Source organism: Pygocentrus nattereri, chromosome 28 (genome assembly GCF_015220715.1).
Source record: "Pygocentrus nattereri isolate fPygNat1 chromosome 28, fPygNat1.pri, whole genome shotgun sequence".
Classification (NCBI taxonomy): Eukaryota; Metazoa; Chordata; class Actinopteri; order Characiformes; family Serrasalmidae; genus Pygocentrus; species Pygocentrus nattereri.
Window position 1 is genome coordinate 17,038,405 of NC_051238.1, and position 13,874 is coordinate 17,052,278.

At 37.7% G+C, this 13,874-nt stretch overlaps 1 protein-coding gene across 1 annotated transcript in view; it reads right to left on the reverse strand.

Moving 5' to 3' along the window:
* Window positions 1-13,874, reverse strand: part of agbl4 (ATP/GTP binding protein-like 4) — a 495,015-nt gene that overhangs the window by 356,435 nt on the left and 124,706 nt on the right. The gene's annotated exons all lie outside the window — the stretch shown is intronic.

The window sequence follows — 13,874 nt, forward strand, 5'->3', positions numbered from 1 at the left end:
ATTAATGTCCTGTGAGTTTTTTTTCCCCAATACTGACCTGAGTCATTTAATATTCTGGCAAAACTCCAATTTGATATGTATTATCATATGTAACACAGTCACATAGTGCAATTTCAACCATGCTATGGTTAGGAAAACAAATCTTTAATAGGTAAATGCTAGGCTTATCTTAGGTAAGTACAAGGCTTATCTTAAAATGCCACAGTAAAATACTAAATGATTGGGCATAGTGTGACACTGAAAAGATATATTTTGTTATTTTTGTGACTAGATCCTCTATTTTAAACCTTTCACATTTTGATTTCTTGAATGTGCTACTTTTCAAGCTGCTCTAACATACATAAACAGCTTACTCATCTCTTTCAGCACTGAACTGCTAAAATAACAAAGCCACGCACACACAGTTAAACTGTGTTCTGATGAAAGGCTGCTAACGTAACCTCAGCTGGAACACCGTCATTGCAGATATTACAAGTTGCCATTGGGCTGTATTTATTTTCTATTTTAAATTACAGAACTGTGCAAAAGTCAGAGACCACCCTTCATGTATTTAATCAATCCAGTCAAAATAACCATTAAGTACAAAATTATGATTCATTTTTCAGGAGATATTTTTGAGGAGATTTGATACAACATAATCGACTTGCATCAGGAGTGGAAACGTGGAAAACGGAGTTCATGGGACTCCTAAAGACCATGCAAAACCTGGTAGACCACCAATAGGAGAAAATCGCCCTCAGATCAAACAAAGAAGCTGGTGTTCTCAGAAAAGTGGACTGGCCATCCCAGAGTCCAGACCTTAACATCACTGAATGTGTTTAGGATTTTTTGGATTGTGAAAAGGACAAAATGCAACCAACTTCTAATACTGAATCTGGAATCTTTAGAGAAAGATCTCAGATTTCTAAGAAAAACCAAAAGCAAGTCTCTTGAAAAGCATGGAGTGAAAACACACACTATATATATATATATAAATACAAAAAAAAGAAAGTGATATCATATTTAGTTGTTAAGGCATTTAGTTGTTAAGGGAGCCTGAAAAATGTAAGACTTGTACTTACTGGCTGGTTTGACTGTAAACAAAAGGATGGTCTCTGACTTCTGTATAGTACTCTAGTTAGACACCAATTATTAGTGGCATTTAAGTAGTCCCTGATACAATGGGCTAAATATCCTCAACAGGGGATTAAAACTGGATTGGGCTTAATACAGACAATACCAATTCATTAATATAATAATATTTATATAAATATTTTAATATAAATATATTAATTCATATTTAGACTGGATTGAGTTATTTATAATTTTTTGTGATGGCAAATTAAATCCCAAAGTGACAATCATTCTTCTTCTACATGAATCTAGAGTTAACAAATGGAAAAAGTGCAAATTTGAGTTTCCTTGATCTGTCCTTTGATGCACACTCTCTGACAGCTCATTGAAAGTGCAATCATATCAGTCTAGTGAGGGTTCCAGGCGGACAGGGAGAGGTGTAGAACAGACTAGATGGAAGAGTTCCAGTCAAGGTGATCCAGTACCCAGCGGAGCTGAAGAGCACTAAGGAGCTGCACCGGGAGCTCTGTGTGTGTGCGGTGTGTGCCGATGGACATCACCTTTTGCACGCGGTGAACAAAAGCGGCTGGCGAGGGGGGCTGTAGAGCTGGACTTTAGCTTGATTAAATGGTCAGTGAGTCGGAAAAGCGCCCTGATGTGATCTGTGACCTCTGGCCAAAATCTTTTTACGGGAAAGATTAAATGAAAGCACCTTCAAAAGGAACCGCAGGGACAAAGTCAAGTTAGCTTCTCTGGAGGAGAAGGAAGGGTGGGGGGAGCAAACAACATGAAAGGAGGAATGTAGGGTCCACAGCTCAGAAGAGTTATCCTCAGCTCAGACTCAAAGGTCCTCCCCTTCTGGCATTTAATATGCTAGGAACCATCACAACTTTAGGTGTGATTTTCAACTACTGTCATCTTTTAACATGTACAAATCAACATCAGTACCGTTACTCAAAACATGAAATATAAAGTCTCACTGCAAAGTAAGACCTCGCTGACACATCAGGTAGCCGATATTAAAAGGCATGATTTGGTGCAAAAACAAATGTACACAATTTTCCACTTACCCAAGTACTAGCTGGTAAATTGAGACATGTTTGGAGTCTAAACTTTGCTTCTTGAGGTTAGCACTGCAGCTATCAGGCTAATGTTGCTAACAGACCCTAAAAGTCAATAGTTTTTTGTAAATACATCCTCAACTTCCCTCAACCTGCTCAAACCACATCCAGGTCTTCATCAAGGTTTTGCAGACTTGTCAGCATGATTTAGAGCACAACTTACTGTGAGCTATAAAAATAACAAAACATCACTGTGTAACTGCTCACTGTCAGCAGCCACAAGTTTTTTGCATTTTATTAGGTCACAGTAAGTCATACTGTATCCTAAACCATGTTGAGTGGGTTGAGAGAGGTTTTAGAGATGTATTTGCAGAAAAAAACTTCATATTTGCCTTTTCGCTCCAATGCTGCGCTAAAGAAGTAAAATCTTGATACCAAACATGTCTTGGTATGTTCTCAGTTCCACCAACGTTTGGGCACACTTGCTCAAATTATGTTTTCTTATTTTTCTAAGTAAATTAGTTAACACATCCTCTACAGAGAACACATTTTTGTATATGTTAATACATGATTACGTGGAAATCTGCAGGCTACTGATTGGTCAGAGAGAATTGCCATTATTACCCTAAATACATACGGTAATGTTAGCTACCAGGTTAGGGTACCCTATGATATAGTATTTCCCAAATGCTCCTTTTTTTCAGCAGTCTTTTTTTCTTGCAGCCATCAGCCTCTCCTGAGCAAAAGTTGTATCCTTCACGTCATGGCAGTTTGATGTGGCATTGCTATGACAACCAGCTAAATTGACAGTGTATAACTGAAGTGGAAAACAGGGTAGTTAATACCAAAAGCAAGTAGAGTCAAGTTGAGTCAAATTGTACCATGCAGTGTAAAAGAATTATAACATGAAAACATTCACTTTGTTTACTGAAACTGCAAAATTTCCAAGTAGCAACCAGCAGGTGCTCATATTTATTATAGCAATACAGGCTGAACTGTCAAATCTGAACTCAAAACACTATCACTGTTGAAATACAGCTCTAACCCTCTGCATGATGATAACAAGCCCCAGATCATCAAGTTATTGCTCTGGCCACAAATATTTGGTGGGCCCTTATCTAGCTACCGCTTTGGATATCAAAGCAGGTTGAAAGAGGACTATAAAGCACCACAATGGCAGCATAATAACCTCATCTTGGAGATGTCACAAGCACAAGTTTTTTCCCAATAAAACAAAACAATAGCAAGATTACAAACACATTAATGAAAGCACAGGTTAACATAAATCACACAACACTTCCTTAAAGCAAGCATCTGCTCTTCACAAGCAACACATTATCCCAATGAAGATGACATAAATTAATATTGGACAGGTGATGAAATCTGTTTAAACATATGCAAAGACAGATAACAGCAGTGAATTTTACAGTGAACAGTCAAACATCCTAGCAAAATCGCACTACTACAGTGGGCAGGAATTTTTTCAAGTCTCTACCAAAGTTTCAAGTCTCACTATTACAGACCTCCAGCAACATCTTTTGGATATTTGGAGCTTCAACTGGAAAGTATTTTCACAGGGATGCTAGCTCAATGCTAAAAAATCTGAAAGCATGACTGAAGTAATGGTAGTGTAACGGCTGCTTAGCTCTGGTGTGAGGAGAAAATGAAGCAGATGTTTTGGAAAATATGGGGAACATCAGAATTATGATTAGCCATAACACAACACCCATAGTGAGTCAAAACAGCTGTTTAGATTTTTTAATAATTCCCCATGAGGGCCTGGTAGTAGTTTGGACCCCTGGACAAGCACCAATAAAACCCATAGCATTATCTTTAATACGTGAAGATAGCATTATGACATGCAAGCAAAATGTTATGTGAAGATAACTGAAGTAAATGAATAAATATAAAAGATAATGAGTCAAAAACCACAAAACCACTAAGACTCATGGGAGGTGCCACCCCCAGCACTTCAATATTTACATTATTCAAGACTTTGAGAGGTTTTGTTGCTTATCTGAGTTTAAGAAATTTGATGTTTGATGACAATGTTATTATTATTGTTTAATTATTTTAGATTCTTATGCATCAGTATCAGTGGGAAATGTTCATATCAGTCAGGCCCTTCTGCAAAGGCCTGTAATGTAGCTGCAAATATCTATCCACAAGCATCCATAAGCAGGAAGCACGATAAGACCTCTCATGACACTTTCAAATAATCAGAAGCAAATCATAATCTACCATCAAGTTTGTCTTGCATCAAATCTGTCACCTTCATTATCAGTATTCATCACTGCCAATGAGCCAAAAATGAGTTCATAGAGGACAGAGTAAGAGCTCCAATAAGAGGCATAATTAATTTACTAATGCAAGAGTGGCAACAATCTCATTTAGTAAATCATAATTATGAAGCAGCACAGCTTCCATATTTATTGCTGTGTTCTCATATGACAACAAAGGACAGCTTTAAAACAGATGTGATGAAACACTTTCCTGCAAGCAATTTCTGTAAAAATGAGGTCTACAAGACAAATCAGCGTTACATCACAACACCAATGAACTTACTTCTGGATGAATTACGCAGGTAGCTCTGCCCTGATACAACAGGTGCATTAATTCATAGAGTTATTTAAACAAGAACAGCCCCAAACACCAACTTATAGTTCTAGTTTTACTTCATTATCTACCTGCTGGAGAGACAGCAGGAAACATTATAATAACCACAATTAACCATTTAATAGTCACTCTAAAGCTCAAGTGACAAACACGGGGCCAAGTCGGACCCGTTAAAGTTTTATTTGGCTTGCGAAATTCTTAATTTTCTATTCTTTCTGCTCTGACACCCTTTCCCCAACAACAAACTATGGGCCAGCAGTTATACAAAAAGAAAATGCCTCGTGTCTTGTTCAAGCAAACAGGCAGTTGTAAAAAAAAAACTACCTAAAACAATTTATTTTTATTTAGAATCATTTTTAAAAGGTATTTAATGCCTATGTTGCTGTTGCAGTTTTGGCATATTTTGAATAAACAACGGCCTGTTCAGGTCATGGCAAAATGTTAAATAAAAGTCAAATAAAAACACAGCTGGCTCACGGATTTGCTGGGATTTTTAAAATGGCCCTTTTAGTGGTTGACATCCCTGCTCTAAAGCACCTAACTAGGCTAATTATCTACCTATTTGTTAGTTTATGGGCTAAAATGAAACAATATGTTCCACAACTCTGCACACCAACACTTACACAAATGTCTACATTCACAAAGATTTATATGTAGAGTTAAACAAAGCTTTTTTTTTTGCTCTGTTGAGTGGGAAAATATGAGAGAAAAAGAAAACACTCGCCCTGTGGCTGCTAACAAAAATGCTAACAGCATTAGCTTCTTAACTACCTGTTGCCTTATGTTGAACTCTCTACAAAGTAATAATTCTGAAAATATCAATCAACACATCAACATATCACCCTAGTATACATTCTGATGCTCTTCTTGGTTTTATAATAGTGCTGGGCAACTTCATCTGGAAGAGTAAATAATTTGTTAAACTGTTGTTAGCTTTAGCTGTAAGTGTTAACCTAGCAAACACACTAGAGGATCCCTCTAGTCCTAGTGGGTTTAGTCAGAGACATTAAAAAGGTTCTTTTTGTACTACTTAAATTAGCTCTAGAAAACTGGAAAAAAAACATTAGCATTACATATTTGGGTATATTTGACATTAAATACTCAAACATGACAATCTTACTGTTATTACCAATGTGTGGTCTGTATTTATTTTAAATTGTGCAGTAAATTGAGCTGCTTTCACTGACAATGTTTTCACTCAGAGGTATGGCCACCTTTTAATTTGAGGCATTCTGATTTGGCCTGTTAATATGAGATCCTATTTATAGTTTATGGTGATGCTGAATGGGAGCTGCTTTTAGTGAGAAAATGTCACAGTATTTGCATCAAGTTTTTACTACAAACGTAGAACCAATATATAAGCTGTAAGGGCAGCATCACCCCATCTAGGTGAGCCAAAAGCTTACCACTTCTGCGTATTTCTGTTCTGCTGTAAACGGAACGTAATGCATATTTTGAGAAACGGGCAAATGTTCTTTTGTTCTGCGGGATGCTGGAATGGTTACTTTGGCAATTCAGCACCATTTTAATCAGTGACAATCCAATCACAGGCATTCTTATAGCAATCAGAGAGAGAAGGGCCAGGACTCAGAGAGAGAGAGAGAGAGAGACAGAGAGAGAGAGAGAGAGAGAGAGAGAGAGAGAGAGAGAGAGAGAGAGAGAGAGAGGCACCACTGCATTACACACTTCCTATCTGGCAAGCTGCAGGGAAGCAAATCATGTCTCTATGAAGTCTTGATTAAAACGACTTTACAGAGTCAAATGCCATGAGTGCACAAAACACGCAATTTAGCGTTACGATTTAAGCGAAGAACACCACGCAAAGATGTCAAAGCTTTGTCAAGGGATTACGGCAAAGAATTTAGACTCTTGGAATAATCTATTCTTATCAGTCACATTCAAAGTAGAACAAATTGAAGTCCGCCGTCAGTCAAAGTTGAGATTGCAGTTGTGAAGATCTGGGAGTCGGCGCCAAAGTGACACGAGAGGGCACGGCGTTCTCCTGATGGTGGACTGTCATTCACTCAAATGGCCAGAGGATTTTTCAAGTGTCTAATAGCGGTACAGATATGCAGAAAACTGCATTTCAATCCTGACAGATACTGCCACTGTAGTCTGAGGCACTTCACATTCAGACATTTTAAGGAGTGACAGTGCCCTTCAATGTCTTGGTGCTTTAGTTTTTGGCTTCTTTACTTTTCTCGAGCTGCTGTTTGTTCCTTTTCTTAGCTTCGAGTAATATGATGGAGTGAGGTCTAACAATGCTGTAGGAGAGATCATGACAGAAGATGGCTCCTGCAGAGTGAATAAGATTAGAGACCTCGTTTCCCTGTCTCTTCTGTCCTCTACCTCTCTGTGTATCAAGGATATGGCTCTCCAGAGATCTATTGGGGTTTCACAATAGAAAAGGAGCTGCTCTTGTTAAGCCAACAAGGCAGAGCTAATCAGATGCTACAATGGAGCTCTGCAGAATTCTATACACTCTTTACTATACCTTCATAGATGGTCATACAATGTAAGAAAACATTTATTTAATGCAGAGATATGGAGTATATTGTTGTGACTGAGCTGAATGTGTGCATGTTTGATTCATTTGATTGATGGAAATGGCAGATGTTGAATAAAATCTTTAAACTTAGCATACAAGTTTAGGTGGATAAATTCTTTACATGTCATTTGGCAGACATGGCCTAAAATTTGGTCATTTTACACAGGTAAGCGAAGTTAGTGTTAGGAGTCTTGCCAAAGGACTCTTATTGGTACAGTGTAGCGTGCTTACATAGATTATAGATAGATAGATAGATAGATACTTTATTGATCCCAAAGGAAAATGATCAATTAGCAATTGTATTAGACAGTAAACAGATATATGGTGCCTTTAAAAGTAAAATACAACCATGAAATTATCAGTGAGATGAGGCTGCTCAACACAAAAAAATTCTATCTATCTATCTATCTATCTATCTATCTATCTATCTATCTATCTATCTATCTATCTATCTATCTATCTATCTATCTATCTATCTATCTATCTATCTATCTATCTATCTATCTATCTATCTATCTATCTATCTATCTATGATTCCCCGGCCAGGGTCCTCTCTGTGTGCAGTTTGCATGTTCTCCCCGTGTCTGCGTGGGTTTCCTCCGGATTCTCCGGTTTCCTCCCACAGTCCAAAGACATGCAGTCAGGCCGATTGGACGTGCTAAATTGCCCCTATGTGTGAGTGTGTGAGTGACTGTCTGTCTGCCCTGTGATGGACTGGCGACCTGTCCAGGGTGTATCCTGCCTTCCGCCCAAAGACTGCTGGGATAGGGTCCAGCACCCCCCCGCGACCCTGATGGAGAAGCGGCTTAGAAAATGGATGGATCTATCTATCTATCTATCTATCTATCTATCTATCTATCTATCTAACAATTTATTTTGAATTTGAATAAAAAGCTGAATAGAAATCTGTCTAATAACCACCTTGCTGTTTCCTGGCGGGAGTCGCTCATCTAGCTAGCCACCAAGTTGCATGCTGTAAGTGGGTGCAAGCTAATAAAAGAGACATTTCTATTGATTCTAAATCCTTCCTGGTTCCACCTCTTCCTTGCCATTGACACAATATCATTCCTTAACTGTGTAAGGCCATTTCTGCTGTTTATGTAAAGAACATGACCTGACAAAAATTACAGTTTTTGATCTAAGTTAAGATCCATTTTACTACACCCTTCATGGACAAAACACATGGAAAAGTACTTTGGCAGCATATTTTAACTGATTTTAATAGTCTCTGAATGTATCGTCAGCAAGAAGGTAGGGATGATAGAGTCAATCTTTGTTACTTTTTTGATACTTGCCTTTGCCATTTTGTGGAAATGTGCAATATGAACATACACTCATTGGCCACTTTATTAGGTACATATTGCTAGTAAAAGGTTGGACTCCCTTTTGGCTTCAGAACTGCCTTAATTCTTTGTGGCACACTTTCAAGAAGGTGTTGGAAACATTCCTCAGAGATTCTGGTTGGTTATTTGAGTTACTGCTGCCTTTTTATCATCTCGAACCAGTCTGCCCATTCTCCTCGGACCCCTCACATCAACAAGGCATTTTCATCGACACAACTGCCGCTGACTGGATATTTCCTCTTTTTCTGACTATTCTCTGTAAACCCTAGAGATGGTTGTGCATGAAAATCCCAGTAGATCAGCAGTTTCTGAAATACTCAGACCAGCCCACCTGGCACCAACAACCACGCCACGTTCAAATCACCTTTCTTCCCCATTCTGATACTCGGTTTGCACTTCAGCAAGTTGTCATGACCGCCTCTAGATGCCTAAATGCATTGAGTTGCGGCCATGTGATTGGCTGATTAGCTATTTGTGTTAACAAGCAACCTAATAAAGTGGCTGGTGATTGTATGTCTACAAATAATTGCTGAATGCATTATTGTGTGCTATGAGCATCATATGTAAATAATTTTGGACAAAGCTGAAGGAAGCCCATCTTTAACTACATCACATCAAGGATTCACTAATTTGATTTTACTATTTTGGAAGTGCAGTCGCAAAATGAACTGCATTATGGCGCAATATAACTGCAGTATGGCGTTCTAAGAATTCTCTGTGAATATTGGAACTGCTACTTTAATTTCCACTGTTAGTGTGCTAAAAAAATACTTCTGGACGAGTATGAGGGACATTTCTGTTTCAAATATTGCAAAATCTAAAATGTGGCTTTTCCCCTCAACATCATTTGGCCCTATCTGAAAGAACTCTCTCATTTTTCCTTCCCAATAGTTGTCCTCGCTTGCTTATTCCCTCTCTCTGTTTCCACACTGCATGAAGGAAAAAGGTGACTTTCATGGAACAAGAGAGAAGCTGACTCAAGCAGAAGCAGTCATGAGCTCCAGCAGGCCACAGGGGCTGTTCTCCCTCAGCTTGGCCCAGCTAGAGCTCACCAGAGCAGAGCTATGTCTATTGCAAGCCTGCCTGTAGCCTGTGATGCACCGAAGCCAGATATCATTATCTGTAGGAGCGAGGATGGAATGATCTGCCTGGTTGTTGCTTTATTGAGTTGGATAAATATAATACAGCACTGCCATCCATTAGCTATTTTTACTACAGGCCTTAATGTAGTCTTTTTTTAGGAGCACATTTAGATGGCTGCACCAGATCAGTATCTGCATCAAACTCTCCAGGCTGAAAGCCAACTTTGCTTTTCCAAAGAATGACACTTCATGCAGGGGTAATATTAAAGGGCCAATATTCGATATTCTTCTTGTATTTTATAATTATCCTGAGGTCTGCTTATATGATTTGGCTTTATGCACCAAAAAGTAATTTTATATGGCGTATTTTCAACCTTTCTTCCAAGAAAATTAAACAAACTGTTTTACAACTCTTCAAGACTGATATATATAAACTAAAAGCTATGTGTTTGCAATATGTTGACATTTGTCACATCACTGTTCCTGCAACTCCGTTTACATGTATGGACTGTATGGACTGGGAAGTGCATGGTATGGTTTAAACTTTAACAATGCTTACATGCAATATTAAACTCTTTTAATAAAGAAAGGAGAAATTCGATGTTGTGGGCCCTTTCAGGACCAATTAGCACATATCAGTCAGAAGCTAGAAAGCTAGTTTAATATCTGGAGACATTTGCACAGGCAAAGTAATACAATCAGCAAAACTGTAAAAAGAGAATTCAGCAGTAATGTGCAGAGCCACAGCCTTTGGGACAGATGTTTTCATGTAGCAATGTGAAAATGTGAACCGTGCTTAAAGTGAAGGGCATTAGTAGTAAACAGTTTGTACCACTTAGCCTGAGTCTGTGCATGTGACACAAATAGTGGAAGCTGATTTTAACCAAGGACTGCTGTGGCTCCAACAATGTAACTGCAAATACTGAAGGTGCACATTAGACTCAATGTATACAAAAGAAGTAGGATGTGCATGTGATTTATATCGTGGCCCAGCGTACACAGTGAAGCTACTTAGACACTTGTGAATGTAGACAAACAAATCAGCTATAATTAGCAGTATTCATCTTTGGAAGTAGGGGTCATGTATTATGTTGCAGATGGCAGGGTGGTCCAAACAAAAAGAAAAACAATCAGCTCAACACTGTTGTTGTGATTAGAAAAATGTCATTAATCAGGCCAGCTCTGCTCGATTCCACAATGAAACTGTAGAAATACTAGACGTCACAATGGAATAAACCCTGGGTCTGGTGAAGACCGTATCGAACCATGAATGACGCCTTATCCACATGTGGTTACCAAACTGCTTTTCTAAAGTATTGATCATGAAATAAATATAAATCATGTTTGTCCTCTATGCAGCACTATAAAACTGTATTTTATTTAATATTACTGTACATTTAAACATACTGTGACCTGCTATGAGAAGAGGTTTGGAAATGGTTAAACAAACCTATTCAATAGCATACACAAAATTACTATTTTAACTATTGTATATTTACTGCATATATACTGTTGTATCAATGTTGTGTATTAATTGTAACATTTGCTAATAAAACTTACTGCCCACAGGTTTTAAGTATAATATACAGAACTTCTGTAGTAATTTAAAAAAAATGTGTATACACACACACACACACACACACACACACACACACACACACACATATATATATATATATATATATATATATATATATATATATATATATATGTGTGTGTGTGTGTGTGTGTGTGTGTATACACTTACTATAGTATGAATTTAGGTAATACAGATGTTATAGAGGAGTCAGCACATAATAACACACTTTCATGTGCTCACTGTCCTAAAACACCTTCTCTGAAAGACAAAATACTTGAAAATTAGCTAAAACTGGTGTGTTGTGATGGCAAATAGCAGATAACTTTCAAATACTTACTTGGAAAACTGTCAAATTTGCATCGAAACAGACAGACAATAGGAGACAGACATTGCTGTAAAATGAAAATGAAAAAAAGTTTTTTTCAACCATAATATGCAAGTCATATGCAAAACGTTTGGGCACCCTGAGCAAACACATGATTTATTGCTTTTAGAAATGAAAGGAGAACACACTTCTGCACAGTATTTTCTTCTCTCCAATGTGTTAAAATTCGCAAATAACTACATATTGTGCACTCAAATTTGTAAAAGAATGCTTAACTTAGAGTAGAGAATGTGTTAACGTATTTTCACACAGAAAAAAAAAATTGGTGTTGAAATGTTTGCATACAGCTGTACATAGATTGATAAATTATGTAAAAGAAAACAATTATCTGTAAAAAAAACAAAAAACTCCATAACCTGTACAAGATTAATACACAGGACCATTCCAACAGGTTGCAATACACTAGAGGAAGTGTTGAGGGCAATACGGCTTCAGTTGGTTGTTGCATCATGACAGATGAAAAGAGAACTGTAAAGGACAGTGGCTGCAAAAGGCGAGAACCAAAGAAGACATAATATAGCAATCAATTAATCAAAAAACAATCAATACATTGACCTATTCTAAAAGTAATTGATAGAAATAATGGTTCATTCATAGGAATAATTGTTAACTACACTCCTAAAAGAAATTTTTGTGCATTTGTATGTGAATGTGTGTGTGTGGACTGAAAAACTCGAAGAGAGCAGCAGACTCCAGGAGGCCTCCTGATATATGAATTCCACCCTGGGCTTCCTTAATGAGATCCTCAGCGCTGTGTGTTTCTCACACTGCGCGTGTGGGGGAAAAATAGATGCGGCTCTACAAGCAAGTCTGTTTAGATCAGCCTGATGCAGTCACCTTGCGATAACTTTCAACTGAGCTGAAAAATGTGTGTGCGTGCGCGAGTGTGCGTATGTCTCGGAGTGTCAGGGGGTCAAATTCCCTCTCACTTTCTCTCTGCCTCTTTCTCCCACCCGCTCTCAGTGGATTTGACAGGTAAGGAAACAGATCATCAGAGCATGACGGCTAACAATGACCCTCCTCTCCCTCCAAACACATACAAACCCTCTCCACCCTGCAGTTCATGCAGCGCAAACTCTGCAGTCTCTGCTAATGGCTCCACGCACAGCACTAAGTGCTCACCACAGCAACTACTGTGGGCAAGGGCAAACTTAGCTTTATTTACCGTTAATTGTGTGCAATGTTAGCTCATCCATCACTACTTAAAATGGGCAGACATAAAGATAAAGATGTCATGGCATAAAGATGTCATGTGAAGTCATGTGCTCACCCTGTACAGGGTCATGTGCATGTATACTAGCGCTCAAAAGTCTACAAATGACATTCAGAAGTTCAAAGAAATCAATGTTTTCAATAACACAATCGATTTTCTTGAAATAATTTAGATAGTACTACTCTGCAACTCATGTTTCAAAGCATCTGCAGAAAAAACTAAACAAATAAATATTGACCTGTGTCCAGAATGATGAAAAGATGTGGTGATGATAGCCAAATAATTTCAAAAGCTAATATAACACATTAAGTGTTACATTAAAGTTATAGTAAAATTCAAATCTAGAGTGCCTCATATTTGAAGGTTGTAATAAAACCTCAGGGCAGATAATTCCATAATTAATAAATCATCACGGAATACTATTTAACATATACAGTCTTCTTGTTATTTCCAATCTGAAATCTACAAGTACTTGTGATCCTTCAGTATAGGCAACATTATAATTCCCTTGTAATACTCTTATTAGCCTTATCAAGCCAGGAGCTGCTCTTTACTATCATATTGAGCAATGACTAGGGTGGTTATATTTGTATATTATAAATCAGAATCTTTAACATATTTGTTGATATGAAGACATCCAACTAGTGCTTGCCTAAGGGAAGAAGCTAATTCCAGGCATACTTGCTCGATAAGGCTTAATAAGGACATAATAATGGACATATAAATAGTTATACATAATATGATGATACACAAAACACAAATAAAAGTGCTGTGGCCAATGCCTAGTTCACCCTTGTTACTGATTAATAATTTAGTAATGAGCAGCCAGTTATTTTCTTGCATACTGGCTTGATAAAGCTTAGTAAAAGTATTATGAGGGCAATATAATGTTACCTTTTGAAGTATTACCGAAATATGTTTTGTATGTAGTTTCTGTTAACTTATATACTGTGTTGGTTAACAATGAAAACAATAATGTGGATATGAAAAGTAA